Below are 12,724 nucleotides of genomic sequence, written 5' to 3' on the forward strand. Positions count from 1 at the left end.
TGTGTGTGTGTGTGTGTGTGTGTGTGTGTGTGTGTGTGTGTGTGTGTACGTGCACATGAGCATAACCTCCACCATTGAAGACTTCCCTACTTTCCCATCAGAAAGAAAATACAAAAACTCTCAAGACATTTATCTGAAGCTCTTTAATGACACATTACTTTCTACTTTGAATTATTTCTGTTCATGTCTATACAAGACTTTCTTGAGAAATGCTGTTCTCCTTCCTCAAAGGTGAAGGTCACAGAGGGGGCTTACCCTTAACAGCTTTGGCTAGTAAGCTCAACAGGTTCACAGAGAATGAAAAGACAAAGGATATAAGGGGAGAAAGCCCCAAATCCCCTCTCCTTGACTTTCTGTGCAACCTGTACCTCTACTTCCAACCAGGGAGGAGCAACAGTCCATCTGATTTGAAACAATTTCTTCCCTGGGCTTCTGGGATACCACACGCTCATCCTTTTCTTCCAGATGCACTTGCTGCTCTTTCTGAGTCTCCTTTGGTCAATCTTCCTTCTCTTCCATGTTTCTAAATGTTGCAGTACTCCAAGTCTCTGTTATCAGACCTCTTTTTATCTCTCCCTACTCTCACTCCTTATGTGATCTCTTCCAGTACCATGACTTTAAATACTATCTAATGTTCTGAGACACCCAAATCTATAATTCCAGTCCTGACTATTCCCTTGTAATCCAGGCTTAAATATCTAACAACCTACTCTACATTCACATGAAGAAGCTGTAGACAAATAATAAATGCTGGAGAGGGTGTGAAGAAAAGGGAACCGTCTTACACTGTTGGTGGGAATGTAAATGGGTGCAACCACTATGGAAAACAGTATGGAGGTTCAAAAAACTAAAAATAGAATTACCATATGATCCAGCAATCCCACTCCTAGGCATATATTCAGAGAAAACGCTAATTAAAAAAGATACATGCACTGCAATGTTCATAGCAGCACTATTTACAATAGCCAAGACATAGAAACAACCTATATGTCCATCAACAGATGAATGGATAAAGAAGATGTGGTATATATATATATATAATGGAATACTACTCAGCCATAAAAAAGAATGAAATCATGCCATTTGCAGCAACATGGATGGACCTAGAAATTATCATACTAAGCAAAGTAAGTCAGAAAGAGAAAGACAAATACCATATGATATCACTTATATGCAGAATCTAAAATATGATGCAAATGAACATATCTATGAAACAGAAACAGACTCACAGACATAGAGAACAGATTCACAGACATAGAGAACACACTTGTGGTTGCCAAGGGGGAGGAGGGGGTTGGGAAGGGAAGGATTGGGAGTTTGGGGTTAGCAGATGCAAACTATTATATATAGGATGGATAAACAACAAAGTCCTACTATATAGCACAGGGAACTATATTCAATATTCTGTGATAAACCATAATGGAAAAGAAAATGGAAAACAACATATATATGTATAACTGAGTCACTTAGCTATACAGCAGAAATTAAACACAACATTGTGTATCAACTATACTTTAATAAAAGTTTTTACAAAGAAGTTGTAGACATCTCGAATTTAACATGGCTAAAACAGAACTATGGATTTTGCTCCCCACCACATATAACTGTCCATCCATTTCTCAGGTCAACAATCTAGGAGACATCCTTTGTTCTTCTCTTATCTTCATTCCCCTAAACCTATCCATTAGCAAGTTACATCAATTATACCTCCAAAATGCATCCTGAATCCCACCATTTCTCATCATCTCCACTGCTAACAACCTGGCACAAATCACCATCATCTCTCGCCTTGGAAAATCTCTCTCCACCCGTGCCCCCCTAGACTTTATCCTTCACATAGCAGCATAAATTAGTTCACATATACCCCCCCCATTGGAATCTGTCTGAGCTTTCTATCACACTTAGAACAAAATTTTAAATCCCTTGAATGGCCATTTAAAGCCCTAAATGACCCAATGTGCCTCTCTCTGACATCAAGTCCCAACACTCTCCCAGCCATTTATTGTGGTTCAATCATACTGGTCTTCATTTTATCACTTAAACATACTGAGCTCACCCTTATAGTAAAACTTTTGCACTTACTGCTCTTCTGCTTGACACACTCTTCTCCCAGCTCTTGGCACGACTGCCACCTTCTCAACATTTGGGTTCAACATCATCTTTCCATAGGAGAAGCCTTTCCTGACCACCTCTCCATATTATTTTTTGATCTTAGTTTCTTTGAAACACATAGTGGTACTTAAAGTATCTCACTTAATCATTTACTTATAAGTTTAAATTTTGACTCACTGGAATGTAAACTCCTTGGGGACACAGTTTCTGACTACCTTGTTCACTGCTGTGTCCACAGTGCTGGCACAGAGGAGACAAACAAGACATATTTGTGGATTAGCTGCCTTGATTTAGATAATATGGCTAGAAAGGGGAAGAGCTTGGACTGTAATCCAATTACCTGGCCTCTTAATGTGTTTATCTCCTTAACTTCAATGACTTTTATCTTCACTCCTTCCTGGCTATGTCACGGCTGTCCCCAGAACTGTTTCACTCACTATGTTCAATGCAAACACCCTTCACTATGTCTAGGTCCACCCATCCTTTTAGTTCTCAAGGACTCCCTCCATACCTGTTCTTCCTTCTTTGAAATGCCCAGCCCCCGGACGCTTCTGTCAGTCTCTTCCTATATTCTCTTCCATAGGTATCCAACTAAGCTTCTATGATTCATCACTTAAACCTTGATTTTCAATCAAGGTTCTAAATTATCTTTGCTCATCTGAAGACTCAACCTTGAGTTAATCCAGCAGGTGGCCTCCGTTTCTTCTACATCAGGGCAGCTCTGTCTACTGGAAACATTTCTGATTTAGCATCACTACAAATTCACTGTCTCAAGTGCTGCCTGGCAATTCCCCTATGCCTCCTATGTTTGCTCAGTGCTCTTTCCCATTTAACATAGAGAATGTTGCAAACGTTCTTTGCCCTCCCAAACCACCTACTCCATCACTCTTCCTGACTCTCAATCAAAGCAAACAACTGTATCACCTATGACAGACAAAGGAAGGCTTTGCATCCCATTCTCACTTGTACCCCTATGGATTAACCCTTCTCTCTTCTGTATTATCAACCCCTGCTTATCTCTTAAATCCATTCCAGCAGCATTTAGACATGTAAAAGTCTCTTCAATTTTATTTTAAAAGCAAAAATTCTATCCTCATATACCAGACAACATTTTGTTTCTCCCTTCTCCTTCATGATCCAAGCTTCCTGAAGGATTTTTCTATACTAGCTATCTCCATTCTTTTACCTTTCACTCTTCCATTCACTCTTCAGCACCTTGTAATATGGTCTTCTCCCCTGTTACTACATTCAAATCACTCTTGTCAAGGGCAACAATGACCTATGCCAGTAAATCCAAGGAGCAAGTTTTAGTCCATTTCTAAGATCAGTCCTTAATTCTCTGCAACACTGAACACTTGATCATCCTTTAAATGGCTTTTTTTTTAGATCTCCAACATTATAAACCCCTATTTTTCTCACACTTACCCATCCGGCTATTTCTTCTAAATATCCCGCCAAGTCTCCTCTTCCTCTGCCCACATAGTGATTTTTTTATATCCATTATGGTTTTATCTTTGGTCTCTTCTCTTCGTGCTACATATTCTCTTTTCTTTCTAAGGAACCTCATTTAATAACTTGACTTAAATGATCACATATGAGCTGGTGACCATCAAAATCTCTGCCCCAGCTCGGACACTCTTCTCTCTTTTTCTCTATACCTACTTATCCTTTAAATATCCTACAAACACCTAAATTTTAAAATGCCCAACACCTAAACTAAAAAATGCCAATTTGGGACTTCCCTGGTGGTCCAGTGGGTAAAACTCCACACTCCCAATGCAGGGGGCCCAGGTTCAATCCGCAACTAAGAAGCCCGCATGCCGCAACTAAGAAGTCTGAATGCTGCAAATAAAAGATCCTGCATGCCGCAACTAAGACCCAGCATAGCCAAAATAAATAAGTATTTTTTTAAAAAGTGCACTGACGCATACATATAAAAAATTATAAAATAAAAAAAAATTAAAGTGTCAGTTTACTACCTTTTCCTTTTTCCAGGTTTCATCTACACCCAACATTCATTCTCTTGGTGAATAGCACTGAGCTATGTAGTCACTCAAACACTAGAATCTCCCTCAACATCTTCACCTTCCTTACCTCCTCAATTTATCATGAAGTCCTTCTGATTGCACCTTATTACTAAATTCATCTACTTAGTTCAGATCCACTCACCACGTTTATAGAATCAGCTGCATTGCTGGTCTCCTTATCTCTAGGCTTTCTCCTCCTAAACAAGTGTCCTGACTATAGCAAGACAGATCTTCCAAAGCACAAACTTATTCACAACATTTCCATGCCTTGAAACTTTTAACAACTCCATGTTACCTTTAGAATAAATTCCCAATTCCTCTTCATGATACAGAAAGTCGTGATGTGTAATTCCTGCTTATCTCTCCAGCACTCCCTGTCACTTCTTGTCATTCCCCCTCATAAGCTGAGCTCTAGAAAAACTAAACCACTCGACCTCTTACAGAATATAGACCATGCACACTCTCAATTACCTTCAGCCGTTTGCTCACATTGTTTCTGTCATGTTTCCATCACTCAGTCCTATCTTCCTCCACTCATTCTCTAGGTATCCCTTATTCATTCTTTACGTCCCTGCTTAGATACCACTTTTTCTAGAGGTCCTTCTTGTCTCTTTGAATTTAGGTGTCTCTTAAGAGTTCCCATAGTACCTTGAATTTATCCCTACCTTGGCACTAATTATGCATGCTTTAATTTGCCTCCTTCCAAACAGCTTTACTGAGAATATAATTTACATACCATAAATTGACCCATTTTCAGTGTACAATTTAATTAATATTAGTATATTTACAGAGTTGTAGAACAATCCCCACAACCTAATTTTAGAATGTTGCCATTACACTTCTTCCTAGCACATAAGCAGCTTGAGGGAGGTGTCATTTTTTGTTATCTTTACATGCTTAGGGCATAGAGTAGTACCTGTCACCAAATAAGTATTTGTTGAACAAATATAAAACAAATGAAAGGAAAAAAATGAATGCCAAAACAATGACATATTTCATTTCTCTTTATCAGATATGGCAACTTAATTTTGAAGCTCTCATTTTCATACACACTCTCCATTATCTGACATTTCAACAACTTCCCCACATGGCAGCCAATGATGAATTTACCCTGACAGAGAAAACAGAACTTTAAAATATCCAAGAGGCCAGGAAAGTCAGCACTGTTCATTTACAGGTGATTCAAGGCATGTCTAGAAACTCGTATTTGCCCAAAATGAAGTTAGGTTTGCTCCCCAAACACTTAAGATTTCCTCCAGTAAAATGGGTTAATGTAAAACTCCTGCTTCTTGAGTTCTATTCTCTTTATTTTTTTCTGCCCTTCTAAAATCTTCAGGCTGAGAGTACAGTGATCTATGTTCTAGCCATAATTGTGTCAACAATTTACCAAGTGACTTGAGATAAATCATTTCGAATCTCTGCACATGAGTTTCCTTATAATATCCATCTTATCTCTCCTTACTCTGGTTTAGTGAAGATGAAGTAAGCTAGAAGGTAAAACAGCACTTTAAAAGGTGAAAAGCACCATGTAAATATAATAGATTTGAACTACCTACCATTCTCTCTGATTTACATCAATCACTTCATTTATTGAAAGACACCTTTGTGATGACTGAAACTATTACTACTAACCAAAACTCATGTTCAAATATACAAAATTTTTCATGCATAAAGCTGATATACTCTGTTAAAGGAAGAGGGTTTCTGATCTGCCTCAGAGACTGTTCTCCATTCACAAACAATTCTAATGAATGTGATTATACTCTTTCCCAAACCACAGCAGATTAGAAATAGAAATGAAAAGGGCTAGAGGAGAAGGAATACCCTGGTGGCACAGTGGTTAAGAATCCGTCTGCCAATGCAAGGGACACGGGTTCGAGCTCTGGTCCGGGAAGATCCCACATGCCGCGGAGCAACTAAGCCCGTGTGCCACAACTACTGAGCCTGCATGCCACGACTAATGAAGCCTGCGCACCTAGAGCCCGTGCTCAGAAACAAGAGAAGCCACTGCAATGAGAAGTCCGTGCACCGCAACGAAGAGTAGCTCCTGCTCACTGCAACTAGAGAAAGCCTGTGTGCAGCAAAGAAGACCCAATGAAGCCAAAAAAAAAAAAAAAAAAAAAGGGCTAGAGGAGCAAACACACTGAGGATAGGAAGGATGACAGCTGATTAAAAGAGAAAAAAATAGCAACATTATACAAGTATATATAAGGACTCAAAAAAGTAAAGCCAGGGTCCATTCAGAGTACAGGCATATAGTCCGTCCTACCCAATGAATCCTACAGAGCAAAAGATCAGTGTTCACAAGAGGGCAGACAGCAGAAGCAAGAAGAACTACAATCCTGCAGCCTGTGGAACAAAAACCACATTCACAGAAAGATACACAAGATGAAAAGGCAGAGAGCTATGTACCAGATGAAGGAACAAGATAAAACACCAGAAAAACAACTAAATGAAGTGGAGATAGGCAACCTTCCAGAAAAAGAATTCGGAATAATGATAGTGAATATGATCCAGGACCTCAGAAAAAGAATGCAGACAAAGACTGAGAAGATGCAAGAAATGTTTAACAAAGACCTAGAAGAATTAAAGAACAAACAAACAGAGATGAACAATACAATAACTGAAATGAAAACTACACTAGAAGGAATCAATAGCAGAATAACTGAGGCAGAAGAATGGATAAGTGACCTGGAAGACAGAATGGTGGAATTCACTGTTGCGGAACAGAATAAAGAAAAAAGAATGAAAAGAAATGAAGACAGCCTAAGAGACCTCTGGGACAACATTAAACGCAACAACATTCGCATTATAGGGGTCCCAGAAGGAGACGAGAGAGAGAAAGGACCAGAGGAAATATTTGAAGAGATTATAGTCGAAAACTTCCCTAACATGGGAAAGGAAATAGCCATCCAAGTCCAGGAAGCGCAGAGAGCTCCATACAGGATAAACCCAAGGAGAAACACACCAGACACACAGTAATCAAATTGGCAAAAATTAAAGATAAAGAAGAATTATTCAAAGCAGCAAGGGAAAAACAAAAATAACATACAAGGGAACTCCCAGAAGGTTAACAGCTGATTTCTCAGCAGAAACTCTACAGGCCAGAAGGGAGTGGCATGATATATTTAAAGTGATGAAAGGGAAGAGCCTACAACCAAGATTACTCTATCCAGCAAGGATCTCATTCAGATTCGATGGAGAAATCAGAAGCTTTACAGACAAGCAAAAGCTAAGAGAATTCAGCACCACCAAACCAGCTCTACAACAAATGTTAAAGGAACTCCTCTAAGTGGGAAACACAAGAGAAGGAAAGGACCTACAAAACCAAACCTAAAACAATTAAGAACATGGTGATAGGAACATACAGACTGATAATTACCTTAAAGGTGAATGCATTAAATGCTCCAACCAAAAGACACAGGCTTGCTGAATGGATACAAAAACAAGACCCATATATATGCTGTCTACAAGAGACCCACTTCAGACCTAGGGACACATACAGACTGAAAGTGAGGGGATGGAAAAAGATATTCCATGCAAATGGAAAATAAAATAAAGCTGGAGTAGCAATACTCGTATCAGATAAAATAGACTTTAAAATAAAGAATGTTACAAGAGACAAGGAAGGACACTACATAATGATCAAGGGATCAATCCAAGAAGAAGATATAACAATTGTAAATATTTATGCACCCAACATAGGAGCACCTCAATACTTAAGGCAACTGCTAACAGCTATAAAAGAGGAAATCGACAGTAACACAATAATAGTGGGGGACTTTAACACCTCACTTCCACCAATGGACAGATCATCCAAAATGAAAATAAATAAGGAAACAGAAGCTTTAAATGACACACTAGACCAGATAGATTTAATTGATATTTATAGGACATTCCATCCAAAAACAGCAGATTACACTTTCTTCTCAAGTGCACATGGAACATTCTCCAGGATAGATCACATCTTGGGTCACAAATCAAGCCTCAGTAACTTTAAGAAAATTGAAATCATATCAATCATCTTTTCTGATCACAACGCTATGAGATTAGAAATGAATTACAGGAAAAAAAAGTATGAAAAACAAACACATGGAGGCTAAACAATACGCTACTAAATAACCAAGAGATCACTGAAGAAATCAAAGAGGAAATCAAAAACTACCTACAGACAAATGACAATGAAAACACGACAATCCAAAACCTATGGGATGCAGTAAAAGCAGTTCTAAGAGGGACATTTGTAGCTATACAACCCCATCTCAAGAAACAAGAAACATCTCAAATAAAATATCTAACCTTACACCTAAAGGAACTAGAAAAAGAAGAACAAACAAAACCCAAAGTTAGCAGAAGGAAAGAAATCATAAAGATCAGAGCAGAAGTAAATGAAATAAAAACAAAGAAAACAATAGCAAAGATCAATAAAACTAAAAGCTGGTTCTTTGAGAAGATAAACAAAATTCATAAACCATTAGCGAGACTCATCAAGAAAAAGAGGGAGAGGACTCAAATCAATAAAATTAGAACCAAAAATGGAGAAGTTACAACAGACACCACAGAAATACAAAGCATCCTAAGAGACTACTACAAGCAACTCTATGCCAATAAAATGGACAAATTCTTAGAAAGGTATAACCTTCCAACACTGAACCAGTATGAAATAGAAAATATGAACAGACAAATCTCAGCTAATGAATTTGAAACTGTGATTAAAAATCTTCCAACAAACAAAAGTCCAGGACCAGATGGCTTCATAGGTGACTTCTATCAAACATTTAGAGAAGAGCTAACACACATCATTCTGAAACTCTTCCAAAAAACTGCAGAGGAAGGAACACTCCCAAACTCATTCTATGAGGCCACCATCACCCTGATACCAAAACCAGACAGAGATACTATAAAAGAAGAAAATTACAGGCCAATATCACTGATGAATATAGATGCAAAAATTCTCAAAAAATACTACCAAACAGAATCCAAAAACACATTAAAAGGATCATACAACATGATCAAGTGGGATTTATGCCAGGGATGCAAGGATTCTTTAATATACGCAAATCAATCAATGTGATACACCATATTAACAAACTGAAGGAGAAAAACCATATGACCATCTCAATAGATGCAGAAAAAGCTTTTGACAAAATTCAACACCCAGTTATGATAATAAAAAACTCTCCAGAAAGTGGGCATAGAGGGAACCTAACTCAACATAATAAAGGCCATATATGACAAACCCACAGCAAACATCGTTCTCAATGGTGAAAAACTGAAACCATTTCCTCTAAGATCAGGAACAAGACAAGGATGTCCACTCTTGCCACTATTATTCAACATAGTTTTGGAAGTCCTAGCCATGGCAATCAGAAGGACAAAAAATAAAAGGACTACAAATTGGAAAAGAAGAAGTAAAACTGTCACTGTTTGCAGATGACATGATACTATACATAGAGAATCCTAAAGACGCCAGCAGAAAACTACTAGAGCTAATCAATGAATTTGGTAAAGTTGCAGGATACAAAAGTAATGCACAGAAATCTCTTGCATTCCTATACACTAATGATGAAAAATCTGAAAGAGAAATTAAGGAAACACTCCTATTTACCACTGCAACAAAAAGAGTAAAATACCTAGGAATAAACCTACCTAGGGAGACAAAAGACCTGTATGCAGAAAACTATAAGACACTGATGAAAGAAATTAAAAATGATACAAATAGATGGAGAGATATGCCATGTTCTTGGATTGGAAGAATCAATATTGTGAAAATGACTAAACTACCCAAAGCAATCTACAGATTCAATGCAATCCCTATCAAATTATCAATGGCATTTTTTACAGAACTAGAATATAAATCTTAAAATTTGTATGGAGACACAAAAGACCCCAAATAGCCAAAGCAGTCTTGAGGGAAAAAAACGGAGCTGGAGGAATCACACTCCCAACTTCAGACTACACTATAAAGCTACAGTAATCAAGACAATATGGTACTGGCACAAAAACAGAAACATAGATCAATGGAACAGGATAGAAAGCCCACAGATAAACCCACACACCTATGCTCAACTAATCTATGACAAAGGAGGCAAGGATATACAATAGAGAAAAGACAGTCTCTTCAATAAGTGGTGCTGGGAAAACTGGATAGGTACATGTAAAAGAATGAAATTAGAATACTTCCTAACACCATACACAAAAATAAACTCAAAATGGATTAGAGACCTAAATGTAAGACCGGACACTATAAAACTCTTAGAGGAAAACATACGAAGAACACCCTTTGACATAAATCACAGCAAGATCTTTTTTGATCCACCTCCTAGAGTAATAGAAATAAAAACAAAAATAAACAAATGGGACCTAATGAAACTTCAAAGCTTTTGCACAGCAAAGGAAACCATAAACGAGATGAAAAGACAATCCTCAGAATGGGAGAAAATATTTGCAAACGAATCAACAAAGGATTAATCTCCAAAATATATAAACAGCTCATGTAGCTCAAGATGAAAAAAAACAACCCAATCCAAAACTGGGCAGAAGACCTAAATAGACATTTCTTCAATGAAGACATACAGGTGGCCAAGAAGCACATGAAAAACTGCTCAACATCACTAATTATTAGAGAAATGAAAATTAAAACTACAATGAGGTATCACTTCACACCAGTAAGAATGGGCATCATCAGAAGATCTACAAACAACAAATGCTGGAGAGGGTGTGGAGAAAAGGGAACCCTCCTGCACTATTGGTGGGAATGTAAATTGATACAGCCACTAAGGAGAACAGTATGGAGGTTCCTTAAAAAACTAAAAATAGAATTACCATATGACCAGCAATCCCATTACTGGGCATATACCCAGAGAAAACCATAATTCAAAAAGACACATGCACCCCAATGTTCATTGCAGCACTATTTACAATAGCCAGGTCGTGGAAGCAACCTAAATGCCCATTGACAGATGAATGGATAAAGGTGTGGTACATATATACAATGGAATATTACTCAGCCATAACAAGGAATGAAATTGGGTCATTTTTTGAGACGTGGATGGATCTAGAGACTGTCATACAGAGTGAAGTAAGTCAGAAAGAGAAAAACAAATATCGTATATTAACGCATATATGTGGAACCTAGAAAAATGGTACAGATGAACCGGTTTTCAGGGTAGAAATAGAGACAAAGATGTAGAGGACAAACGTAGGGACACCAAGGGGGGAAAGCAGCAGGGGTGGGGGTGTGTGTGATGAATTGGGAGATTGGTATTGACATGTATACACTGACGTGTATAAAATGGATGACTAATAAGAACCTGCTGTATAAAAAAATAAAATTAAAAAAAAATAAAAGAAATGTAGGTAAAATTCAATTTGTATACTAAATTGTTAGGCTATGTCTTAGAATGAAAAGATAGAACAAGTATAATTTTTTATTGTTGTGCCTGGAACTCTGAACACAAGAGTATAATGAAGAAAAAAAAAAAAGATTTAGATTCAATTGCCAAGTTCTTCCTGGTCTCCAGAGCTAGCCTGGAGAAGGCAAGCCCAGAGTAGTACCCGCTCCTGAAGACAGTACTTGGTGAATGGTCGAATGCCTTCAAAACTGAGGCGTTTTATTTCCTCTCTAAAGCAAATTCTGAATGAAAGCGAGTCTTAACAAATACGAACGTGATCAAACAGTAAGAGGTGTTATGTTACTATGAAAGATTGGTGCCAAACCATTTTATTTGAAAAAAGTAGTGATTTGATATTTTCATTCAAATCCAAATTGTTTCATTGGAAGAGGAGACATTATTGCTTAAATTTTCTTTTACAAACAATTTGTAGAATAAAGTCCTTGTCTGAAGAAATTAATATGGTTTATTTTTTCCTTTAAAAGTATAATTTATAGAGGATGTTGTGTAGTGTGCTCGAGTTATACCAAGTGCTTTTATACTGAACTTTAACTCATTAAAATACTTAAATATATTTATCTGCCATGTGACTATTCCATTTCCTTCAAATATTAGAAGATGCCATATTATGCTCAACTAATTTAATTAACGTGGAGATAATTTTTCCTATAAAAAAAGAAAAGATCAGTGTTCACGATGATGATTCTGAGTCACCAGAAGACTTTAACACAAATTAACTTCTGCTCTTTCATTCTTAATATAGAAATGAAAACAAATTATGTTTGATCTCTAAAATATTAAATTAATGATTTTGGTAATAAAATGACATTGATTTTTCATGTTATACCCAAGACCATTCACTGAGGCTACTTTACTATATTTTCTGACCCTTTTGAGAATAGTTGAGAAACAAGTCTTTCCTAGGGAACACAGAATTACTTAGAGAAAGGACAACCCATAAAATTTACTGGGTATATGTCAGATGACCTAGGGACTCATTCCAGCATAGATAATTTATTATACAACTTCCTAGGACTTAATACAGTTTGTAATCATACATTTATGTCTGTGATTATCTGTTTTAGTCTCATTCTCACCACTAAACTGCAGGCTCCACATACGCAAGGATAATATTTGTTTTGAACTCACTACTGTAGCTCCAAAGCCTAGTAGAATGCCTGGCATATAGAA

This window comes from Aethalodelphis obliquidens, unplaced genomic scaffold (genome assembly GCF_003676395.1).
Source record: "Aethalodelphis obliquidens isolate GAN/ISIS:26980383/991018 unplaced genomic scaffold, ASM367639v1 scaffold45, whole genome shotgun sequence".
Classification (NCBI taxonomy): domain Eukaryota; kingdom Metazoa; phylum Chordata; class Mammalia; order Artiodactyla; family Delphinidae; genus Aethalodelphis; species Aethalodelphis obliquidens.